The sequence below is a fragment of the Taudactylus pleione genome, unplaced genomic scaffold (genome assembly GCF_031769625.1).
Source record: "Taudactylus pleione unplaced genomic scaffold, aTauple2 ptg000512l, whole genome shotgun sequence".
NCBI lineage: Eukaryota > Metazoa > Chordata > Amphibia > Anura > Myobatrachidae > Taudactylus > Taudactylus pleione.
This window is the reverse complement of record NW_028284914.1, coordinates 22,501-48,312: the sequence shown is the minus strand read 5'-3', so window position 1 is coordinate 48,312 and position 25,812 is coordinate 22,501. Positions and strand designations below refer to the sequence as shown.

At 45.2% G+C, this 25,812-nt stretch overlaps 1 protein-coding gene across 7 annotated transcripts in view; it reads right to left on the bottom strand.

Moving 5' to 3' along the window:
* PLXNA1 (plexin A1) overlaps positions 1-25,812 on the bottom strand; it is a 312,844-nt gene that overhangs the window by 285,710 nt on the left and 1,322 nt on the right. The window contains exon 1 of one of the 7 annotated variants that reach the window (XM_088450217.1): positions 24,913-24,987. The exons of 5 other annotated variants lie outside the window; for them this stretch is intronic. The gene's annotated coding sequence lies outside the window, so the exon portion shown is untranslated. Of the gene's footprint in view, positions 1-24,912; positions 24,988-25,812 lie in introns of those variants that run through there. One more of the 7 variants, XM_088450218.1, reaches the window with a different exon arrangement.

Genomic DNA, 25,812 nt, shown 5'->3' with positions numbered 1-25,812 from the left:
CTGTGTATGGGTGTACAGTGTGTGTTTGTGTGCTTATACGGTGTATGTGTGTACAGTGTGTGTGTGTGTGTTTATAATGTGTATGTGTGTACAGTATGTGTGTGTATACGGTGTATATGCACATAAAATGTAAAGCTTGGCTCTTTGCAGTATGTATAGATATTGTCTGTCTCCTACTCTCTAACCTCCCATGTCCTACAGGATGGGGAGCGAGGAACACTGGCAACAGTATATGGAAGGGGAAGGTTACGTAATGCCACTCGGGCACTGGTTGGCTTGGCTTTAGCTGGATGTGTGACCCTAGTGCCAGCAGATCATTTGTGGTAAAGTTCTGCTCAGTTGCCCCTATATAGCGAGGTGGCGTCAGGGGCCACATGATTCCCACAAACCCAGATGGTGTCCAACCTGTGGTGAGGCTCCGCTTCTGGGGTCCCCTTTTGGGCAGATGTGCTTTTCTGTAACGGCACAGTAACACTTAGAATCCCAGCTGGGAAAACAAACACAGAGTACAGTACCGCTAAACCAGGCCAGACTTACCCATTGCAAAATGAAGCCAATTAAGCCACCACCCCCCCACACACCACCTCCTTAAGTGCCCAAACCATGCCCACCTTCATGCACCAGGAAATGGAACCTGTTTTAAGCAGCTCTGATAGAGAACGTCACAAGGTCTGTGGCAAAGGCTGTAGAGGAATTAGCAAGCAGAGGGATTAGTGCTGTTTGCTTTACTTTGTACACACGTTTCCGATGTTGCGAGTTGTGCGGTTCCTGCCCTGTTCTGGATAATGCTCACCTAGTTATTACAAGTGCATTCGTCACCTACACACAATAGGGCTCGCAACTGCCAACCGAATCCACGTTGTGCCGATCCATTCACTAAGCTCCGGGCAAAGGAACTAGAACTCCCAGAATCCTCTGCTCTATAAGACCTGGTAATGGCCGACCTACCGGTGATACCCAGAGAAGAGGGCAAACCGCCTAACATCACACCAATGTGCTACTGGCATCAGAACCGAGCCAGGAAAAGGTCACTCGGTAGGATGATTTAAAAGCTACAGTTCTTTGCATGCCCGACTGTTGTCAGCATTAAATGACAGATGCAGAAGCTTAATCACATTTCATAACCAGCATCCATTAAAACTGATTTCCTGAAAGTCCTGTCAGCCAATTAAACACCCAGAAATTCTCTGGCGCTTTTCCCTAAAACAAATATCCCAGAAAAAAAAAAGCGATACAGTTGTTAGTTGTTTGTGTGTGGATTTAATTATTAAAAGTAATTTTGTTTGCAGGATTGCGAACAGGATCTGTGATTAGAAAACAATCAGCACTATAAAAAAAAAAGGAAGCCTCTTGTAACAAAGGATTATATGTGAGCAGTGACGGCTGGGCCCCCGGTACACACTCATTTCCTGCATTAGGGCTTATATTGGGTCAGCCGAGGTCACTACAACCCAAATCACCACTCCCCCTGCTCATCCAGACAAGAACCGTAATTACACTCGGGGCAGGGAAAGCACTAATACACCGAGAACCAAATCTAAGTATATGCCCCCTACACACACACAGACTACTAACCACTAACCTGCCCCAATGCCGGCTACACACACACACCTGCCACTATCTTCCCCAATGTCTGCCACACACACACACACATTCCTGCTACACACACACATTCCTGGCACTATCTGCCCCAATGTCTGCTACACACACACAGACACACTCCTGCCACTATCTGCCCCAATGCGGGCTACACACACACACTCCTGCCACTATCTGCCCCAATGCGGGCTACATACACACACACACACTCCTGCCACTATCTGCCCCAATGCGGGCTACACAAACTCTCCTGCCAGTATCTGCCCCAATGCGAGCTACACACACACTCCTGCCACTATCTGCCCCAATGCGGGCTACACACACACACTCCTGCCACTATCTGCCCCAATGCGGGCTACACACACACACTCCTGCCACTATCTGCCCCAATGCGGGCTACACACACACTCCTGCCACTATCTGCCCCAATGCGGGCTACACACACACACTCCTGCCACTATCTGCCCAATGACGGCTACACACACACACCTGCCACTATCTGCCCCAATATCTGGCACACACACTCCTGCCCCAATATCTGGCACACACACACAATCCTGCCACTGATCAGAGCACAATGCCAGCTACACACACACACAGTACAATTCTACCACTGAATACAGCACAATATCGGCTACACACACACACACACACTGTGCAATCCTGCCACTAATTACAGCATAATACCGGCCACACACACACTGTGCAATCCTGCCACTGATTACAGCACAATACCGGCTACACACACTATACAATCCTGCCACTGATTACAGCGAAATGCCGGCTACACACACACACTGTGCAATCCTGCCACTGATTACAGCACAATACCGGCTACACACACACACACACACACTGTACAATCCTGCCACTGATTCAGCACAATACCGGACACACACACTGTGCAATCCTGCCACTGAATACAGCACAATAACGGCTACACACACACTATACAATCCTGCCACTGATTACAGCGAAATGCCGGCTACACACACACACTGTGCAATCCTGCCACTAATTACAGCACAATACCGGCTACACACACACAAACACACACACTGTACAATCCTGCCACTGATTACAGCACAATACTGGCCACACACACACACTGTACAATCCTGCCACTGATTACAGCACAATACCGGCTACACACACACACTGTGCAATCCTGCCACTGATTACAGCACAATACCGGCTACACACACACACTGTGCAATCCTGCCACTAATTACAGCATAATACCGGCCACACACACACTGTGCAATCCTGCCACTGATTACAGCACAATAGCGGCTACACACACACACACTGTACAATCCTGCCACTGATTACAGCACAATACCGGCTACACACACACACTGTACAATCCTGCCACTGATTACAGCACAATACCGGCTACACACACACACACACACTGTACAATCCTGCCACTGATTACAGCACAATACCGGCTACACACACACACTGTGCAATCCTGCCACTAATTACAGCACAATACCGGCCACACACACACTGTGCAATCCTGCCACTGATTACAGCACAATACCGAACACACACACACACTGTACAATCCTGCCACTGATTACAGCACAATACCGGCCACACACACACTGTGCAATCCTGCCACTGATTACAGCACAATACCGGACACACACACAGTACAATCCTGCCACTGATTACAGCACAATACCGGACACACACACACACCGTACAATCCTGCCACTGATTACAGCACAATACCGGACACACACACACACTGTGCAATCCTGCCACTGATTACAGCACAATACCGGCTACACACACACACTGTGCAATCCTGCCACTGATTACAGCACAATACCGGCTACACACACACACTGTGCAATCCTGCCACTGATTACAGCACAATACCGGCTACACACACACACACTGTGCAATCCTGCCACTAATTACAGCATAATACCGGCCACACACACACTGTGCAATCCTGCCACTGATTATAGCACAATACCGGCTACACACACACTGTACAATCCTGCCACTGATTACAGCACAATACCGGCTACACACACACACTGTACAATCCTGCCACTGATTACAGCACAATACCGGCTACACACACACACACACACTGTACAATCCTGCCACTGATTACAGCACAATACCGGCTACACACACACACTGTGCAATCCTGCCACTAATTACAGCACAATACCGGCCACACACACACTGTGCAATCCTGCCACTGATTACAGCACAATACCGGACACACACACACACTGTACAATCCTGCCACTGATTACAGCACAATACCGGCCACACACACACTGTGCAATCCTTCCACTGATTACAGCACAATACCGGACACACACACCGTACAATCCTGCCACTGATTACAGCACAATACCGGACACACACACACACTGTGCAATCCTGCCACTGATTACAGCACAATACCGGCTACACACACACACTGTGCAATCCTGCCACTGATTACAGCACAATACCGGCTATACGCACGCACACGCACACACACACACACACACTGTGCAATCCTGCCACTGATTACAGCACAATACCGGACATACACACTGTGCAATCCTGCCACTGATTACAGCACAATCGCGGCTACACACACACACACACACACACTGTGCAATCCTGCAATCAGATCAGATCAATCTTCCAATATCACCAGGGCAGGTAAGTGTGGCTGCAACATGCATCCGAGTGTATTTGCCAGTATATCTAATAATGACCCAATATAAATCAGGTTACCGGCTATTTGGGAGGTTGCGTTACAATACGGCTACAGACATCACAGCAGGAGGCCAGCATTAGGGCTCCGCGGGAGGGACTCATTATTCTTTGCAATTTGTTTAATTTCAAACCCAACTTTCCCAAAAACGAACACGCGCCCCATTGCCGCAGATCTATAGCGGATGGGGAGCCACATGCAAATATAATTACACTCATTTATGAAGAACAAGGCTTCTATATGGGTGCAAGAGGTCCTGTGACCTACAGCTGCCAGTCCTGTCATTGCTTCTAGTACAGTTTAGACCAGGGGTCTTCAAACTTGGCCCTCCAGCTGCTGTGGAACTACACATCCCAGCATGCACTGCCACCTTTTTGATATAACAGCATGCTAAAACTATGTGCAGTGTATGCTGGGATGTGTAGTTCCACAGCATCTGGAGGGCCAAGTTTGAAGACCCCTGGTTTAGACAGTGAAAGCCGGCGCGTGGCTGGTTGCTATGGATTACACCAACTTTGAGCAGTTGCCCGTGCACCAGCCTAGCTTTCCTAGAGGAGCAGGGACATGCTCCAGCCTCCCCACCTGTCCTTGGGACACTGCTCTCCAACTACAGCCAAGGGAAACAAACCAGGACAAAAGAAATAGAGCATGAATTCCTGGTGAAATGCTCCGGAACAGCCTCCATTTCCTGCTTATCCGGGACCGAAAATGCAAAGAGATCACTCGGCTGAGTCAGATGCAACTTGTGGAAAGGGCTCATCTGCCTCCCGGACTCCATTCCCACAGTATGCGGCAAACGGGAATTCTTACACGCTCACCTTGATACATAGGGAAGCAAACACACAAAGGTACATTTAAGGGGGGGGAATTCAATTAGGTGCGAGTATGAGAGTACAGGTTCATTTCATGAGACTCGCACACTTCACGCTAATGTGCACAAGCGAGAAACACACAATCCAATTAGAAACGCAGAGTCAGCGGCTCACGGCGAGATTGCGACAATTTTGTACAAAGACAGCAAACTGGGAAAGAGCATGAAAACGTGGGGAAGTCACCCTGAACACAAACAAAAGTGAAAACTGAGATAGAGGAACCTGTCCCCCATCATTTACACCTCCCCATGCCTGTCCCCCATCATTTACACCTCCCCATACCTGTCCCCCATCATTTACACCTCCCCATACCTGTCCCCCATCATTTACACCTCCCCATACCTGTCCCCCATCATTTACACCTCCCCATACCTGTCCCCCATCATTTACACCTCCCCATACCTGTCCCCCATCATTTACACCTCCCCATACCTGTCCCCCATCATTTACACCTCCCCCCATCATTTACACCTCCCCCCCATCATTTACACCTCCACATACCTGTCCTCCATCACTTACACCTCCCCATACCTGTCCCCCATCATTTGCACCTCCCCATACCTGTCCCCCATCATTTACACCTCCCCATACCTGTCCCACATCATTTACACCTCCCCCACATCATTTACACCTCCACATACCTGTCCTCCATCACTTACACCTCCCCATACCTGTCCCCCATCATTTACACCTCCCCATACCTGTCCCCATCATTTACACCTCCCCATACCTGTCCCCATCATTTACACCTCCCCATACCTGTCCCCCATCATTTACACCTCTACATACCTGTCCTCCATCATTTACACCTCTACATACCTGTCCTCCATCATTTACACCCCCCCATACCTGTCCCCCATCATTTACACCTCCCCATACCTGTCCCACATCATTTACACCTCCACATACCTGTCCCACATCATTTACACCTCCACATACCTGTCCCACATCATTTACACCACATTCCTGTCCCACATCATTTACACCTCCCCATACCTGTCCCCACATCATTTACACCTCCCCATACCTGTCCCCACATCACTTACACCTCCACATACCTGTCCCACATCATTTACACCTCTACATACCTGTCCCCCATCATTTACACCTCTACATACCTGTCCCCCATCATTTAACCTCCACATACCTGTCCCCCATCATTTACACCTCCCCTACCTGTCCCCCATCATTTACACCTCCCCCTACCTGTCCCCCATCATGTACACCTCCCCCTACCTGTCCCACATCATTTACACCTCCCCCTACCTGTCCCACATCATTTACACCTCCCCCTACCTGTCCCCCATCATTTACACCTCTCCATACCTGTTCCCCATCATTTACACCTCCCCCTACCTGTCCCACATCATTTACACCTCCCCCTACCTGTCCCACATCATTTACACCTCCCCCTACCTGTCCCACATCATTTACACCTCCCCCTACCTGTCCCACATCATTTACACCTCCACATACCTGTCCCACCATCATATACACCTCCCCCTACCTGTCCCACATAATTTACACCTCCACATACCTGTCCCACCATCATATACACCTCCACATACCTGACCCACAGGAGGTGACCCTCTTACTGGCCAAGTATCCAACATTACTTCTGTGAAAGTGCAAACTAACTTTAAATTAATATATACATATATTAGCAGTAGTAAAAGAAAAAATGGTAGCTTTAATAAAACATAACAGTGCAGTTAATAGCTACTTGGCGCTCCTGAGACAGACCGGTGTGAGAACCTGCAGGTAAGAGACGAGTGCAGTGCAGTCATCACCACACCCCGAGAGAAGCTCCACAGGCCACAGATTAAACACAGACGACATGAGTTACATAATTAGCCTGGTCCTGGCATTTTAATTACGGATTTTAAAATATGCACAGCTCGGGGCGCTGAGAAGTAACTAAACATACCTGTTCTAGTTCTGTCATTTGTGTATTTTTAGGTCACTGCGGATGGTAAATCTCACAAATTTACATCGATTTAGAAAAACCCAGCGACGCAAGAAAGCAGTCCAAATATAGGAACTCCCTCAACGAATTCCTTACCTATTTTAAGACTAGGGGGTAAATTTACTAAGATGGAGTTCTATTTAAGAAGTGATGTTGCCCATAGCAACCAGATTCTACTTCTCATTTATCTAGCACCTCCTAGAAGATAATACCTGGAATCTGATTGGTTGCTATGGGCAACATCACTTCTTAATAGAACTCCCATCTTAGTAAATTTACCCCTAGAAGTTGGACAGAATCAGAAGAGACAAATTTCTGGTCGACCATTCTCTATCCCAGAATGCATTGCCAGGACTAGACAAAGTTATCCCGAACAGCTCAGTTAGCACAGATGGAACCCTATGTACAGTGACGTGGGGCTTATTCACATTTTTTATAATATGAAACATTAAGGGTTATTCAACTGTATTGGTAAGCAATAGCTCCCGGCTAAAGTGACTGTACAACCAGCCCCGCGCTGGTGGCAAAGGGCGCATTATTACGCCCAAATGCACAGGATTAGCTCCCATGTTAAGTACCAGATGCGCTGCAGTGAAGAGGTGCCCGGGACTCGCACCCAGTCCAAGCGCCATACTTCAGGCAGATTTCTGCTCACGCCTCAGGAGCGTGCAAGCAGAAATCCACGATAAGTGCAGCCTCTGGGTTGGGCACCCAAAACATAAATAGCTTCCGGTCATATTAGACGGGAAATTACAGGCACCCAAAACAATTGTATGGCCCCCCCCCCTAAGTGATCACCCTTCATTCATTTATTGCAAACATATTTCACAGTGCAATCAGAGAATTGAGGCAGAAGATTCACCAGGCTGCTATTTATCGATTTAAAATTCTCCAGTGTCATGGACAACCATGGCAACCACAGTCACATGGTGCAGGGAGGCTTTGGGACACCATTCTGAGCTCTCTGCCTTGTGACCTGTAAACACTGCCCCTCCCCCCACATGACTCACTGAAAGCTGCAATTGACTGGCAGCCATATTTTATAACCTCCAGAGAGGTTTTCGAAAAAGATAATGATTTGTAGAAGGTCAACAAAAGGTAAAACTACTATAAAATACTTAAAAAGGTCTTTAAATGGCAATAAAAAGAAATGTGTGCGATTGCCGGTTTAAATACCTTGACAGTGGTGTTTTGCACCATATCGGCTGGGTATCAGTTCTAAGAACCTACTACTCTCGCAGCACAGAAGGACATTAGAACAGTCAGAGACTGGCAGACATTTGACATTGGATAAGGGTACTGAACGAAATCCTTCCTCTGGAGTTTACAAAAGGGCGAAGGGCACACGGCCATGGGAGAATAGGGGAGGGGGAAGGTTTTCATCCATTTCTCTTGTTTTACCCAGTAACTATTTGCTTGTTCGACTTCTCCCTGTAACGCCAAACCGCTCATATGCTCCGGCGAGATGATCAAAATGCAAAACTCCAGCTGTTAAATCATCTCAGAAGAAGCACAGCTGGGAGTGCAACACACCAATGTATTTCCCACAATAGGAGCAAGTTGCTGTATTATTACTTCATTGCCACTTTTGTCTGCCGCAAAACCCTCTCCATCCCTCTATTCAGCCCCATCAAGGGAGTATTGATCAAGCTCGCTCCCTGCTCATTAGCGGCGCGGAACACACGCTCCGATTGGAAATCTAATTAATACATCTGCAGCGACAATATGCGGTGTTAATTGCCAATTCTTCTTGAATAACTGCAATATTTTATATGCCGGATGACGCCAGTGAGTATGTCCTAGTGCACAACTCCGAAGAGGACAGCAGATCTTGCAGGTAAGTGCGAACAGCTGGTAATTGAGGTTTGGTTTTCGGGTATAAATGCATTTGTACTGTTGTCCCTGAAGGCAGGTTGTGCATTACCCGAAACGTTGAATTAAAGATGTTTTTTTTTTTGTTTTGTTTTTTTACCTTATTTCAAGACGGCCATCTAGCTGTGACTATAAAATAATTTTCTTTCCTCAAAAACTTACAAAAAAGGACCTTAATGGTTAGGGATATGTGTAAGTAATCCTGCACTGGGGAGTCCCAACAGGGATGAACCAGGCGGCCTGTGTGTGTGTCTCTGGTGTCAGCAAACGCCTGTGTCACAGACTTAAAACCCAGCAGGTACTGCATTAGCTCCCAGGGAAACATCATTACCCAGAAGCCCATTCTTTGCAAAGGGTAGTGAAAGCTATGTATTAAATCGGTACATCCATTGTCATTTCATAAGAGGTTGTAAAAACAACAAAAGAAAACAATACGCTTAAAATAAGGTCGTGTCATCCTGGAGGAGAAGATAAATATGGGCACAAGGAATAGTTATTCGATACGCGTCACTTCCAACATTCCACCTAACGCCGGGGAGGTAATCGTCAGCGGGGAGACGGAGCAGGATCATTTTCACAGGTGTAAGGAGCGAGAAAACTCATTTCTCTGTATCGGCGTTGCCAGCCATGTAATTTGGCTTTTCACGTGAAAGGGATTCGGGAAAACAGAAGCTGGCCGCCCGTGATGAGCTTGCAGAACGGCTTGCAGAAATGGGAGAGCTTCAGTGCAAAGAGGGCCCATTACTTGCCTCTTCTACAAGACCTTCCCTACACAAGAGACTATTACTGAATAAAAATGGATTCCCTCGAGCAACCCGCAGCGGCTCTGAAGATACATTATATATATTTATTATATTTCGTACTACAAAGTTACACAAGGACTCTGTATAACTATATTAACCGTTCCCTGGACATCAATAAGCTCAAATTAACTATCTTATTATTTATTCCTGTGGATGTCTATTTATAGTAAATTTTAGAAAAGAAATAGAAAAATTTTAAACCACAGCTGTCACCTTTATACATTTGTGTGTGTTGAATCATTATTCATGATAATTAAACCTATTGGTTTGCTAGGCACCAGAGCCTCATGAATATTAGCCAGGTCTCATGAATATTAGCCAGGTCTCATGAATATTAGCCAGGTCTCATGAATATTAGTCATGCTAGTTCCTGATTGGTTGATTTTTTATTAATGTTGATTCATCCGGAATGGTGGACGCCTTCACTGCAGTAAACGTACAGATGTGTCCTCACTCGTCGGTGCTGCAGTCGCGCCAAACAGCCCCTCTCGGCGCACCTGGTCCCATGAGACTCTGCTAGCTTCGGGTGTATTTATTTTTTTTGCCGACAGCGTGTCTAAATCGCAATGTGCTGTGACTAGAACGCAACAGGAGACTATTGATTAATTTGATATGTGACACTTGTATATCTGTGTGCGACTGAGTCTCTCATTCAGTATGCAAAGTGCTGCTATGCAGCTTTTTTCTACATCAAGTTCCATTTACAGACTCAGTCGCCCACAAGTGCCACATATCGAATTAATCGGCAGAGTCTCCTGGTGCATCCTAGTCATCGCGACTTAAGACGCTTTTTCTGCCAAAAAAAAAAAGAAAAGGGGGCCCCCGATGCTAGCTAGATTTTCATGGAACCTTACGGCTCACTCACGCCAGGCATATCGCGCTGCGTCGCGTATCGAGGAGAGATGAGCAGGGACATTTGTACATTTTAATACTAGTTGACTTTAGAACCGTTCTATCATTTCAAGAATTGAAACTCTGCAGTCCTGCTAACTTCATGAGAGACGTTTAATGACAATGGAATTAGGGGTTTTACGCTAATCTAATTTACCAGCAAGTCCTATATTAGGTGTACACCCTTATTTCCTAAAATACATCCTCTCTAACCATCTTTTACAGAGCCACATGCAAATGAGAGCAACTAAACAGATTCAGCCGACAGTCCAGTTCCGGGACTCTATTTTGTAGAGTTACGTTCACATTACACTCTCCAAGAGAGGAAGAAACGTCGGAAAAATCCGATTTACATGGAATTATGATCCTCATATGCCTTTCATAATCACGAATATAAATAAAATAAGAGGAAATGCTAAGACTAGTATTAGTTCAGAATTATAATACACTTAACAGTTCTGAACATTGGCCCTCATTCAGAGCCGCTCGCTATTTGCGGTCATTCATTCTAAAACAAGGGGGTGGCTATTCAAATGAACCGTTCGCTAATTGCGGTCTGTTCACGCCTCTAAGTCTGAACGAGCGAGCAAAACTTGCGGTTGTAATTTTGAAAAATACGCCCCCTTGCCGCTCGCACCATACGTCATGTCCGCTATTTATTCGATTAATCGAGTACATCGAACAGCGTATGAACTGCTCGCTATTCTTGTGGCTGGTTTTTTCAACTGCTATTTTGCGAGCAGTTCTGAGTAAAAAAAACCAAGTGACGTGGTCAATGACGCTGCTGTATTAATTATGCACTCCTTTAAAACGCCCATTTTGACCTTTAAGCACGCCCGCGTTCGAATTCCACACCCCGGTTTTCAAGCACCTTCCCCTGTTACCACCCACATACGCCTCCTCCTGTCACTCAAAATAGCAGGCATTCGCTATATAGCGAACAAACGATTTTCGGCCGCACTGACTGGTTCGCGCATGCGTATTAAAATCCGTACGCATGCGCAGATATGCGAACATCGGTCAGAACGAACGAGCGGCCGCTTACGAGCGGCTCTGAATCAGGGCCATTATTCGGAGATAACAGAGAGAGTACAGACATTAAACCCTCCGGTAAGAGGCCGCAGAGTGGGAGGGCTGATGGGAAACACCATCTCACGTAGCGCAACGTGCACCACTGTACAATACTTGGCCTAAGGTGCAAATCTGACACACTGGTCTAGGTAGCCTGACCACTATGTCCCATGTAACGGATATCTGTCCTGTACTTAACCACACTGACAAAGGGAAGGTTTCCGACCGTTATATATTCATATAAACAGTATGTAGTTACTATGTCGACATATAGACTTGACATTCGAGTCAGAATGGCAACATGATTTTAGGGTTTGGTTTAGGCTGCAATTAGGGTTAGGTTTAATATACCATTGTCGACAGTCAACATGTCGACATTATGTCAAGTGCCACATGTCGACGTTCTGAATGTTGACCTCATACACTACACCCATATAAACTACATATTTAACTAAGCAACGTGCCTAGATATGCATATCACCTGGCTATCACAGGGTTAACGAACGGAAAAAAAAAATTAATAATAAAATGCCCCTCAACCTCAGGGTTGCAGTTGGTTTGGTCAATGAGAAGTTCTGCCGTCTAGGCCCAGATCATCCGACCGGATGAGGAGGTAAATTTACTAAGCGCCAGTTTGCTCAGCAAGTTTAAGCGCGAAAGTTAAAACGCTAATCACTTTAAAAACAAAAACACGACGTGATTTTGCTTTTGACACGATTGCGGTTTCTAAATTTCGGTGTTAAAACAGAACGAGAAGTGCTACTTTCCAAAAGTCGCTGCTTATTAAAATTACCCTATAGGTTCCTGGCGACGTTTTTATGTATGTTTTTTATTTATTTGTTTTTACAAACCGGGGTGTATGGGGCTTAAACCAGCTAGAGAACAGGAGTCCAATATAAAGCAAAAATTGTAGCAGGAAGTGGTCGCTGAAAATGAGCGGGATCTAACCGATCAGGAATAAGAGGTAGCACCAAGGACAAACTGCATGAAAGAAAGACCTTAAAGTAGTTTACTAAGGTAAAGGTGCAAATACCATTGTTACGGCTATAGTAAGATATAAGCACTTGGACTGGGATGGAGTTCAAAGTAAAAACTTAGCTCGTCACACCCTTAACTCTCTCTGAATTCGGAGTGATGGAAAAAACACGTTAATAATGAATGTTGACGACAGGCACGCAGACTCGTATACACCTCAGATTAGCAGAGACAGCCAGAGGATGCAGGGAGCACGTCACCAGAGTGGTGCTAAATATTTCATATTACCAGCAACGCACGGCCATTACTTCACAAAATCCATTCCCTGGGAGAATCCATAGACTGCGTACAGGTGACAGTATACACTGCTTAATGTCCTGTGCCTCGTTTATGGAGCCACTGTGGCACGCAGGGTTGCATAAAATTGGATTATTTTTTTTTTATTTTTTTTTTTTTTTTTTTAACAAAAAACAATTTGATTTAAATAGGATTTTTTTTAATTAAAAAAAAATTTAAAAAAAGTTTACTTAAAAAAAAAAAAAATGAATAAGAAATCCTATTTAAACCCAAACAAATTTGATTTTAAATCAAATAAATCAGTTTTTTATTTATTTATTTTTTAAATCCAATTTTATGCAACCCTGTCACGGGACCCCATATTAAGGTAAACTAGACACTAGCAAAGACATTCCAGGTATTTCCCACCTCTGAGTTGTGTACGGTGACAGGGAAGCTTCCTACACATGGTACAGACAACCATTTTTAGGCCTGAACCAATATTCGGTCTATAGAGGGGTGAGTGCAAATGCTTTTGACTGCATTTCTGCTCGCACCCTCCTGAGGTGACCAGCAGAATGTGCGATAAGACATTGTTTTTGCTGTGGTGCATGCAAAGCCGATGTTTGCGAGTCTGAGCAATTTTGTTTCTACTGCACATCCATCGCGCCAGGTTTCATTACCGTCAGCGTTTGCAGTGTGGACTTGGACGCAGTGTGATTGACAGTCAGGCGGCCTTTGGAGGGAGGTAACGGGGCGGGCCACTGAAATGCAGGATTGTCGCAATATTTTTTTAGGGGGGGCGCGTCTGTGCCTGCAAGTGTGAAATTATACGTAGTAGTTAAAGCGAAAGCGGCTTACTTCCGCAGGGACATTCTTAGGGTTGCTCAGAAGAATTATGCTGCAGCCAATGTGCGACCGAGGGCGCATTTTTGGACGCAAGCAGCGGATTTGAGATGCCGCAGGTAGGCATTACAATACAAATCCAAGCAGCTGCTACATTTGCATATTCATGCCGTACGGGATCACAGCCGCAATGGGATTTGAGTGCACCTCTGAACCAGACCCTAAGGCACAAAATGGCGTTTGCCTCAGCGAGGTCACTAGCTCTTATGAACAGTTTGGCTGAATTCTTAACATTGGTTTGACCCCCCCCCCATTCTGAAAAAAAGCAACCTGGAAATCCTAGAGTAGTACTGTACTTTGTACTTCATGGTAGTTTGGTTATTTACCACAGAAATCCTCTCGTTCACAGGGATGAACATGGTACTTTCTGTAAAAAGTCCACTGTGGACAGTAAGCAACGCGTGTTGTAACCAGGGTGAAGGCTACAGATACTCCTGGGAAAACGGATTTTGTAAATAAAATGGCACTATGAAACATGGGAATAGTAACAACATGGAAGACGGCAGTCGTGGGTCACAGCTCTATAAGGGGAGCCCATTCATCATGCCAAATATTGGGGTAATTAACATTCTAACTCACCGCAGATTCCAGAGCAATTCATCATTGCTACGGCGCGGTAACAGCTGATGCGAAATCAGCTGTCCCCGCGAGAGGCTTCATTGCTCCTTTTCGGAGCAGCAAATCTTTTCACTGCTCCTTTCGGAGCAGTGTCGGGAGTGCGCATGTGCGACCTACAGGTCACGCATGCACCCCAAGAGCCCCGCCGTGACCCGGGACTCCTTCCCATAGGGAAAGGGCGGATATCAGGAGCATTCACTCCCGCAGTCAAGCTCCAAAAATATTATATTTTCGGAGCTTGATGAATTCTGGTCCCATACTAGTGTATGGGAACAGCGGGCCATTCTGGGAGAGGAAGGTAAGCAGGAGATATCTGTGATACTAGTGTATGAGGACAACAGGCCATTCCGCAAGAGGAAGGTAAGCAGGAGATATCTGTGATACTAGTGTATGGGGACAGCGGGCCATTCCGGTAGAGGTAGGTAAGCAGGAGATATCTGTGATACTAGTGTATGGGGACAGCGGGCCATTCCGGGAGAGGAAGGTAAGCAGGAGATATCAGTGATACTAGTGTATGGGGACAGCGGGCCATTCCGGGAGAGGAAGGTAAGCAGGAGATATCAGTGATACTAGTGTATGGGGACAGCGGGCCATTCCGGTAGAGGTAGGTAAGCAGGAGATATCTGTGAAATCTCCTGTTTTATCTTCGTGAGAATTAAGTGATGATGATGGCCCCTAGATGTTTAAATGAATATATGTAGAATTATCCAGCAGACAAGTTCTGAAAAAGGCATCTTTGTACAAATATTAACATTGCACTTAGTCATTTTTTTTAACAACAGATTCCGGCCTCCAAGTACTTATAACATTTTACGCCAAGCCAAATCCAAAGTACTGCGCTCGCAGATCGTGAACGATGAATATAATATGAATACAAAAAATAATCATCATTATGTACTTTTGGATTAGCTGTATGTGCCTTTGCAGCAGTGGGATCAATAATTAATCCGCCTTCTACACCGGATTTCCCAATGAGTTGTCATGACTCTTCTGTAGTAAAGAGGCAATACATTGGGGTCTTCCCGCCATTGCTAAATGGCCTGGAAAGATTGGATGAGAGATTGCTCCCTTCATTTGACCTCGTGTCCAACATCTGCTTCATTGCTCATGACTGAAATTAAACCAGACAGTCCTAAGTAAGATAGGGCATGCTGGAACTTGTAGGTCAACAGTAGCCCGACAGGCGAAGGTTGCCCAACTCTCCCCCCAGGGTGATCAGTGCTTCCAGGCGGCCATCGTCTGCACGTGTCTGGGTTCTGTTCCCCCCGAAGGCAAGAACCAGTTGTACTAATCACAATAGTCTGTCTGGCCATAAAGATGGCTAACATACGCTGTTTGTGTGACATCACCTCCAAAGTATGTTCTAAGTCAAACACTACACGTCACTTCATAATGGGGAATTCTAACTTTTCTTTTCAATATCTTATATCCAAGATAACGGTCTGGGGCGCCCCTCGGGCTCACACTTTAAGGGTTTCGGACCCCTCCACTCCCGTGAGAAAAACCTTATTTGAATGTCTTGCATTCTCGTTAACTCATGGTGAGGAAGGGGCAAAAGATGTGCGCTGCCCCCGTGTTTTGGATCTGGATTTATCCTTGTGTTTTGGTCTTGCAAGTATTTTGGCTTTAGGTATGGATATAGAATTAAAAAAAAAAAAAAAGTTTTATAAAAAAAATTAAATAAAAAAAAAACAGCTGAAACATGACATTTTTGCAATCCCAAACCCCAAATTCCAGAGGGGGGGGGGGTGGATAGAGGATATTTGCAGTACGCACATAAGCCATACATACGGTATCCTAACATCACGCATTTTCTTGTGCACTCCTATTGGACGGCGAGGTAAAATACAATGTCTGCATGCAGACCCAACGACACATTGCCCCTACATCGCATTTAACTCGACTCCAAAGAACACTTGCATATTAATACGGAACGTTCATAGTGGCACTTTACTACATAAAGTAATTTAGATGGTTTTGTCCAGTAGACTTGCAGCATCAATTAATCGATTGATCCAACATATATTACGGCAATAAAAAAAGAAAAAAAAAAAAAAGAAAAATCACCATGTACAAAGGCAAATGGATAACGTTTTAAAGCTCTGGAGCCTTCCATATGCATTTCGTGTCTTTACACACGACTCACATTAGTGTATCCCATTTTCAGGAGCTCTCTCCCGAAGCAATAACTCAAAGTCTTAGAAGTTTTAGCTTGACAGACTGAACAGGGTCCTGTGATGGCTATGTCATCCCCTCCAGGCCTGGGAAGGGTTCGTACAGGTGGTCAGAGAGAGAGAGGGACGGTTCACATACTTTCCCATGGCCTGCACACAGATAGGTATCACAGGTGTTACATCTGCCGGGATCGAGGCTATTCCTGTACTGCATCCATGCGGGGATACAAGGGGATTCATAAACAGGCGGCACGCCGCACCTGTGCAGGAGAGACGCAGCAAAAGCGGATTGGAAAGAGAGTGTGAAGACGTAGGGGAATCGCCGCTTACCTGATAAAATTCCTACAGCTATAGATGTCACAAAGGGCTTCCTCATATCCCTTTACCACAATGGAGATAAAATCTCAGCTCAGTGATTGGTCTGCACATATCGCCGGCCCATCCGTCCGAAAAATGCCTTCAAGCCCAAGTTTTCTTGGTGCTGCAGGCAAAAGGAGTGTCACAAGGGGAGGGGGGTTGCTGCACCAATCACAAATATCTCCGCTTCACTATCTACTGGCACTCAGGAGCAGGCCAAGGGGCCGACACATGCAGTACGACGTTATATATATATATATATATATATATATATATATATATATATATATATATATATATATATATATATATTGGAGCGTACACACGGGACGATCGACAACGATAACGTACGATCTCCCGTGTGTGCTGGATGATCGATATCGATCATCCAGCACACCTCCAAATCGCCAACGACTATAGCGATCCGCGATCACCTGGTCGATTTCGACCAGGTTGGCCTGCATGCACGGTCGATGGACGATATCGATATCGTGCCCGCGCATCGGTCACTGGACACCGGAAAATGCAATATGATCGATATCGTTCATATAATCCATTTTAATCGTACAGTGTGTACGCACCATAAGAATATAAACACTGTATAAATCAGGAACACTACTTCACCAGACTCAGAGCAAAATCTGGGGGAGGGACGTAGAGATACTGGACCTTATTCAGACCTGCTCGCAAGCGGATCGATGTTTAGGCCCTGCGCACGCGCAGCGGCCGCACTGTGTGTGTGCAAGCCCCGAAGCGAGAGAGAATGTCTCTCGCTCTGGGGCTCGCTACCAACGGGGCAGCTGTCGTTGTTGATCGACAGCTCGCCCAGTTTAGTAGGCGGGGAGGGGAGTTGGTTTCACAAACTGAGGCGTTCTTTAAGGAGCTGGGGAGCTTCCTGCTCAAACAGAGCAGGAAGCTCCCTGGGACTTGCGATTGCCAAGACCCAACCTTAGGGTCTCGTCGCAAGCACCGATGGTCGCGATGGTCTTGACCATCGCGACCATCAACCTGGCCGGTCGCTAAAGCTGTGGGTGGTAACCCATAGCTTAGCTAGCGACCAGGAGGCTGCACTTCAAAACACAAGTGGCCGTCCACATTCAGAGAGACCGCTCGCATTTTGCAAGCGCCTCTGAATGAGGGCCACTGTCCGTACCCCACTCTGATCTGAGCGAACGCAGTAATGTAGACAGCGCTGAAGAATGTGTTGCCACTTCGTAAAGGCTAGTTGTAATGCAGCAAGAAAGCATAGTGGTTAGCATCACAGCACTGAGATCATGAGCTCAATAATTGACCAAGACTCTGTCTGTGTGAAGTTTATATGTTCTCTCCACGTATGCATGGGTTTCCTAACATAATTAGCTTCTAAAGAAAAAAAAAAACCTAATAGAAAAATGTAATTGTTTTATCGCGGCGCAGCCCCTGTCCTGCTATTCAATTGTCCTGTCATAAGTCGATCTTTTTGTCGTCCAGACGCAGCGGACCCAGTATTTTGCAAGGGTTTCACCGCTTTAAGGGCCTGATTCAGAGCCACTCGTAAGCGGCAGCTCGTTCGCTCCGAGCGATGTTTGCCCAACTGCGCATGCGTACGGATCGTTATACGCATGCGCGAACCTGTCAGTACGGTCGAAATTCATGTGCTCGCAAAATAGCGAATGCCTGATAATTTGAGTGACAGGATGAGGCATATGTGGGTGGTAACAGGGGAAGGTGCTTGAAAACGGGGAGTGGAGATCCGAACGCAGGCGTGCTTAAAGGTCAAAACGGGCGTTTTATGGGTGTGCATAATTAATACAGCAGCGTCATTGACCATGTCACTGGGTTATTTTATAGCCAGAACTGCTCGCAGAATTGTGGTAGCAAAAACCAACCACAAGAATAGCGAGCAGCTCATACCCTGTTCGATGTACTCGATTAATCTAATAAATAGCTGACATGACGTAGGATGCGAGCGGCCAGGGGGCGTATTTTCCCAAAAAACGACCGCAAGTTTTGTTCGCTCGTTCAGACCGCAAACAGCGAACGGTTCATTTGAATAGCCACCCCTATTTTCTGGACGAGCGAGCGCAAATAGCGACCGGCTCTGAATCAGGTCCTAAGTGCCAAAACCAGGAGCATTTTTGGCACAACATACGCGGCAAGTAAAGGGCACCTGCGGCTCTTGCGCCCAGTAGCACAAGAAGTTAATATCAACCATCACTTTAGACGGGTGCTGCGGCTGGAATAAATTTATTTCCCCCATGTGTGTGTCTACGTGAGGGAATGTAGACTGTGAGCTCCACTGGGGACTGAGATGCATTAGTAAATATGCTCTGTAAAGTACAAATAACTTAATAAATAGTAACTGAGTTTATTTTCAGTCATTTTGTTTATTCCCTTTTTTTCAATAAAGCTTATTGGACAGTTGCTAAAAATGTTTGCGTCTGTTTAGGTTGTACAGATTGAACCCAACTTGTGTTTACGCATCTGTTTCATTGGAAAAACAAAAATGTTTCTTTAAAGACTGGTTGACTAGTTGGGAGACAAATTGAACTGCACTGAAATTGCTTTAATACGGGCTCCCTTAGCAGCTAAGCTGGACTCTGACGGGTTAGGTCACATAATAGCCCCCTATTTACCAGCAGGGAGTCTGCAGGAACCGGTTTTGAGGATTGTATATTAAAGGTGGGGGGCGCAGGTTTCTAAACTCAGTGCAGGTCAAAAGCCTGGAGGTCACCACGCATCACTAGTTTAAACAAAGGAGAAGCCTGTGTCCTTTCAGGTCACACATGGAATGGCTTTCACAGGCCGTCAGAGAGCAACCTTTAACCTCATCCCTCACTCGGCAAACTAGTTAATTGCGAAGATTCCCACCGCCCTGCAGTGAAAAGGTAGCAATGGATCCCAGGATAAAGCATTCAGAAATCCCCTACATGTAGAACCACCCTCACATCAAAATGCTGGTCACCGACACCACAGACACTGGTCCCGAAACAGTCTACATGCAGCCGGGGCAGCCATATTGTGGGCTAAACCAGTGACATCCCTGAGGTAAAAAGTGCCTCGTGCCTCAGAGATGTTGCAAGTTTTTAGGGTTACTGGCAACAGGTGAACTTAAAAAGGTGGTTTTAATAGGCCCCAGACTGCAAAAGACCAACATTTCCTCACAGGACTATCTTTTCATATAGAAAACAACCACTACACGCCTCTAAATCGCTCGCCTCAAAACGTATTCACAAGCGATATTATACATACACAAAAAGAAAAATATATAGCATACAAAGTGCAGAGTACTCTGTTTTTATATTCTTCTTCGGTGGTTTCAACGCTATATTTATACTTATCTACCCGGATGCACAGGCACAGCCCACAAATGCTGGGTGAATACAAATATTAATTTTATACACACGAGACTATACCGTAAATTTCATTACAACGCAGTATATGTTGCAGAATCGCCCCGGACGCCGCATAATGACTCGTAGACAATTTAAGTCTATAGATGTCTGGGATGTTAAGCAGCCTCTCACCTCTACTCAGCAGAGCGATGATGTGTGCGAGATATTAACTATTCATAGCTGCATTCAATAAGATTTTCCCCACAGGCCCAAACACAGAATCCACTTGCTGGAACAGGGCTTAATACGATTGGAAAGGAACCCCCCCTAGTCGCCGGTCTTGGGAACGAATATGTTAAATGTTATAAAGGCAAATGCAATAGGTTACTAGCACAGTTTTTATTGATAAAAAAGTTACTGTATCTTAAAACCCATTCTCACCCCCAATTGCCTTTAAGGGATGTTACCGCGCTGTATTTTCTCCTCACAACCTTTTGTCTATGGAAGTTCTATAAAATAAAGAAGCATATAGGTGACTATGGCGATAAATGGAGCATCGTCCATTGATATATCCACAAACAGAACAGCGCCACCCAGTGGTTAAAATACCATGAACAATAATAGGACGCTCACAATCCATTCTTATCATGGGAGAGATATTGTAATATGTCCTGTCGCAGAAGAGGGAACACCTTGTTTTGTTTTAATAACCATGAACTGACCTATAAAAACATTGCTTTTGCATTTATTTATAATAAATTAATATTAAAAAGGCAAAATGAGCAAACACTGATGAAACACTATTAGCTTCAGCGATCTGTAGCATTATCGATGGTAATTTAACATATACTACGTAGGTAAAGTATAAACCAACCTTCTGCAGCATCCTTACTTAGTACAATATGCCGGGGCACGTGGACCGCACTGCTTAACATAGAGAGGGCGATTTATTGCCTGCTCTCCTAAAGATCATGTTGTCATCATTTAAAAAGCAAAAATTAGCCATTGCAACTTGAGAAGAAATTAGAAGTCTATAAAAGAACTTAGGTTACCTTGGAAACGCAAAGTTTAACAATGGAATGTATCACAAGTTTAACCCAACGTGTCCCAGCTGCATTGTTTTATCACCCAAGAGAGTAATATAATACAGTAACAGTAGCAAACTGGTATGTGCCATAGAGAGTGTAAAAGGTGCCCGGAGGTCAGACTTTATAGCACCAGTAGAGAGAGGTTGTATACAAGAGCAGATTACGTATCACTACCACAGTGCATAATAATTAGCCATTACCAAGAATGGTGCACAGTGTGTGTGTATACCTTGTCACATATTTACCCAAACCCTCTAAAATCCTCACGGCCCTCTGCGCGCTTGCTGCCTGTCACTGCGGAGGCCACTTGTCACTCATGAGTATGTAAATAGCCCTCAGACAGATCTGCACCAGGCATATCCCTGGTCACTCAGCCTTGCTGGCTCTTGAAGTCGGCTCACAGCGGCAGCCCCGAGAACTTATCTTCTATCACTGCGGGGAACAAAACGGCTTTATTCAAAATCTACCCAAACAAGTCTACCAGGTCATCCCAATCCAAAACAATAGCAGCGACGATCCGCCCCACCAGCTTAATTACTGGCCGAGCCAAGCTCTTCACATCTCCAACAGGATAGCGGCGTTAACCTGGAAAACGTTCCATTAATAACACACCACTCACTGGTATGCCTAAATAGGTAAGGTTCATGCCGCCGGTTAGGGTCTAGCTGCCACTGGTCTAAGAGAGGCCCCGTCTTACTTATTAAATAAAACTCAAAACTATATTTGAACCATAAAACCAGTGGGTGAATTTAATAGGCAGATCATTTGCTGTATCCAGTCCACCCTGGTGGGCAGAACGCACACTTTACAAGCCGGTAAAACAAATCTAGGAGCCAAGTGGACGTTTTAAAAGAACCACCGATGGCACTATATAAAAAAAAAGGATGAGCTTAAATAGGCTATCACATTCTGCAGCATCCCTGGTATAATCATGGTGATTAATGACCGCTACACAGAAAGAGAGAGGGCCTGCTCAAGAGCTTACAATCTAAAAGATAGAAGACACCTAGATACTGACTAAAACAGATGTTTAGCAGCGTATTATGAAATACTTGAGAACAATTTTACTGTCCTGGGATTTGCCAAGAGTCGAGACATTACACTTTTCCTACCATACTGGACCACCCCCCAAACGAGGCACATATACAGAAATAGGTCATACCACTTACAAAGCGGAGATCGGTGCTATGGACAACCAGTCTACCTACGTCTGTGGTTCCTGAACACAAAATTGCAAGCAGGTGCCAATACTGACTCTCAAAGTACAAAGCCGACAGAGTGTGCCAATAGGTAACACAGAGGTATCGCCACACGCACACACACACACACACATATATATATACTATATATATATATATATATATATATATATATATAATTTCTGCACTGGAAATATGTATATCCTCATCCCCGTCCCCCCTAATTCAGATGCCTGGTGCCGCAGATGAACAGGGAATGGGCTTTTACAAGAGTTTTATGGGAACTTACAAGTAGTACAGGAAGGACTTTCTGGTCATAGAAAACTTCAGAACTCATTGATGTTTGTACCTGGAGCACTAAATGTATAACAACAGGTAACAGTCTATCCAGTCTAAACGACCACTGTTGTCAAATGTTCTTGTACTTCACCAGGCCTGCACCCTGCGGGCACCAAGACATGCCCACAGCCATAAAATGCTACATTATTAATTATTACCAGTTACTTATATGGCACCACTGTGCTTTACAATTGGGAACAAACAGGAATAAAACAAGACTGGGTGATAACAGACAGGGAAAAGAGGTGCATGAACTTAGAGGGCATGCCGATTGGTCATGGGTTTAGCTTGGATAATTAGAGATTTAGGAGAAGATTCACGAACAGAGTTATCCATTAAACCAGACATGTGCCCGCTGGCAGTTGGGTCAAATGTTACATAATACTGACAATTCTCCGTAATTTACTAACCCGGTTGTTTTTTGGTAGCAAACGCGCATCTGCTAAACGGGCACAAATCTTCTGGTATTCCAAGCACCCACATAGGCAATGTGCATAAAAGAGCAGCTGGTGACAAAGTTTTGGGAGTCACTATATTGATTTGAATGGGCAAACGTGCTCCAGGCTCCTCAGCAGAGACTGCCCACTACTAGATCTGACTAACCTGCTCCTGATTTTTACATCATTTCACCCATGCCCTGAGGCTAACCTGGATATTAATGACTGAACTCCAACCAAATTCTATCACGGTGTAACAGTGAAAATGGCTAATCGACCTTAGGAATACGGAATGTTCTATAACTGCTATAGCAACGGTATAATTCGACATGTCTACATCAACTTGAGTAGGTTTTGCGCACCCCTCCTATTCAATATTCCTATAGTAACACACCCCCTCTTAAGCAACGTCAGGTTACAGGGCACCAAGGTCGGTCAGTTGGGCCCAACAGCTGCGACCGTTCTAAGCCAGGTTTTTTGGAACTATTTTCTATAGGCATTTAGAAATATCTTCATAGGTTGGGGAGACTGGGGGGTATTGCAAGTTTTGAATCTCCTTTAGAAACCACAGTTTAAAGAAAGAGCTATTCCTCCTTCGGCATAGGCTACATTGACCTACAAACATCACTGCACATTATATATCAAGTGCAAATATTTTATATAGCGCAGAGCTAATAGGGTTTAGGGACATTATCAGTGCTCACAACGTTACATATTAGTTAGCAATCAAACAGCAATTCCCTTTAACCAGATCAACCCCAATACGGCTTGTTATATACACTCCAACGGCCTAAAAGAGCCACTATAAATAAGCAGATATTATTACGCAGACCTAGTGCTACAAAACCTGGCGCCGGTGTGAAAGCACCGGGCTAAATGCTAGACTTTCAACTTTTCTTAACTCAATTACTGCAAAACACAAAAGAGTATTTGTGCTGCAAAACAATAGTTAGCAAAATCATTTTCTCACTTCTTGGCAACGAGGAACGGCTGCATACTGGCGTAGTCACCAGCAGCAAATTCTGCAGGGTCATAAAAGAGAGAGGAGCCTTAAAGACATGGGGAAACGCAATCATTAATGCCTCCAACAGGTCACAGACGCAAATTCAGAAATATAGCTGAAGATTCGCCTTCACCTAGAGCCCTGATATTGACAATTACTAAAAAAAATAAAAATGGACATAAATATCAATCCTGTCACAGACTGAATCTATCTCACCTCCTTTCATGCATGGGTGCATGTATTATTGCCTTGCAGACTAGTTTATTCACTTCCCTATAACAGATCTGGACAGAAAGAATATATATATATATTTGGGGATATATATTAGTATATATCCCCGAAACCTCAGTAAGAAATCCCCAGCTTTCCGAATAATTGTAAAACAATTTCTTAGACACTAACAAACATAACTCACCCAAATCAATGCCTAGCTAATGCCTACCGATGCTGGCGGCGATGGTGAATACAAGCCCCGGGCATGGCAGACGCGGAACAGCGAGGGTTAATACCTTGTAGTGCCAACGAATCCCACAGATTGTGAAAAGAACATTCCATCTCGGCATTACCGGCAAAATACCCTCATCTGTATGTGCAGCGCTCGACCAGATCTTCAGAAAGGGGGCAGTTTAATTATTATTATATTTTTTTTGGGTGGGGGGGGGGGGGGCTGACGCACCTCCGCAAAAGGGGGTGAGATTGCTACCGAGCCTTCAGCTGTTAGCGTGAGGTGCCATCTACTGCAGGTGCCTGAATGCCCAAGAACAACCTGGCATGACGCTGGCAGAGGTGGCTAAACTGTCATCGGTGAGTGCGTGAAGATCTCCATCCAAGGCAAATTTAAGGCAGCGCAAAGGAGAGCCTCTCTCGCCCACTACGGAGAGGAGTCTCAGGTGAACCAGCCTCCTATGGCATATAATTCTTGCAGACTCCGATCTAAATACAGGCTCCAGGGCTGTGAGACATGATACTAATAGCGCTCTGTATTCTACCTGACTCCAATACAAAAGCCATTCTCTCTCTCTCCCGGGCAAGATCCACAATGCTCATCTCTGCAGTGGTAACGGGGGAGGAAATAAAGAAATATATATATATATTTCCGCCCCAATTTTAACCTCAGATGCTTAACCCTCTCACTGCCCCGCTGCAATGCACCGCAGGCCCCCTCCGCCAGTAATTAAGGTGTCAACAACGCATCAAAAAAAAAAAACCCAGCAGCAGACAATAAGAATCACATGTTATAGACACTATCCACACAAATGTGATTAATGGGATTTTTGCAGCATGTAACGAGACAGGAGACTGACTGTTTCGCAAC